We start from the raw sequence: 1,287 nt of genomic DNA, 5'->3' as shown, positions 1-1,287 counted from the left end.
ATTTCATCCGTTCCCTATCTTAATGAGGATAATGATTACAGTACTGGGTATGCTTGACTGTACATGTACTCGAAAAAGTTGTAACATATTACATGTACCATGCCAAGACATGGTTTATACAAAGCAAAATCTGAGAGAAAAAAAGACAGCGGATATGTGTATAACAACTGTTTTCAACGTCAACGACAAATTTGTGGTTTCCCTCCAGTTTACCGGAACCACCCCCACCAAATATTGGTCCGAATGAATCACACGTTTCTCAGAAGCAGTTGGACCAAGTCTGGAGAGCTGAGTAAGTGAGCGTACAAGAGCATTACTCACCACAGTTGGCCGACTTCTTGTCCACGATTTTGACGTGTCTCGTCTCCTTCAGCAGTCTGGCGTCGGTCTTCGCCACCCCGGTTTGGATGTCATCAATTAACTCTGCGGAACAAGAGGAAGAGCGCGTCAATCCGGGAAGGTTTTGTTTGTTGATAATGGCAGCGACCATGGCGTACAATGTTTGTGTTCCTTATGAGATAGCTGAAGTGTCGCCAATGTCAGGTATTTGCTCTTGGGAGAAAACCAAATGAATGCTAGGTACATATTATATAATGAGTACCTGTACAATGTACAATAAATTCTTCATACCCATAAATATATCAATTAGATATTTATCATGTAACTTGTAAACTCATCTTTGTTGGTAGTAATCATAGTACAATGCAAACTTTACTATGATTACATTACATACGAATCAAATTTTCAATGACCACTGTTGCCTTCTTCAGGGTCAATACTGATGACCAGTCACATCATCCTGACGAAGGTGACAGCTAGTGGACAGTGCATTGTTCTACAATTTGATATTTGTTTTTGTGTTCTTCCCAACACTGACTTTGGACCATTTTGGAATTCATTTAGTTGTTAGTTGTAAATAATCATTGATTGTAAACTAAAAGAAATTGTGGTTGAATCTCAATTGCAAAACTATCACAGAGAATGTGAACATAAATGATAAGGGGTATGAAAAATTCCAGACAAGACCCTCTTTTATGACATATTAATGTATCTCTAGCAACAAGGATCCTCAGAGTCTCTATCAAAAGAGATCTTCTCAGGTAAGGATGATAGGAATATGTTAAGATGGTCTCCCAATTATGATTCCTAAATCATAAGTAATTCCAATGCTCTAAAGGTAGACAAATCAAAGTTAAAAAGTTTTGCCTTTGAAGGACACAAAATGTACAATGAAATCTCTGCCATGTAGATAATCCTCCAATCCTCTTAACCCTCTATATGCATTAC

General features: G+C 37.9%; 1 long non-coding RNA gene across 1 annotated transcript in view; it reads right to left on the bottom strand.

Moving 5' to 3' along the window:
• The window catches only part of LOC118428734, a 3,695-nt gene extending 3,248 nt beyond the window's left edge, over positions 1-447 (bottom strand). Inside the window, exon 1 of the long non-coding RNA XR_004832681.1 lies at positions 322-447. This is a non-coding gene — a long non-coding RNA (uncharacterized LOC118428734). The remainder of the gene's footprint in view (positions 1-321) is intronic.
• Between the last annotated feature and the right edge of the window lie 840 nt (positions 448-1,287).

The sequence above is a fragment of the Branchiostoma floridae genome, chromosome 13 (assembly GCF_000003815.2).
Source record: "Branchiostoma floridae strain S238N-H82 chromosome 13, Bfl_VNyyK, whole genome shotgun sequence".
Taxonomy (NCBI): Eukaryota; Metazoa; Chordata; class Leptocardii; order Amphioxiformes; family Branchiostomatidae; genus Branchiostoma; species Branchiostoma floridae.
This window is presented reverse-complemented; position numbering and strand designations above follow the sequence as displayed.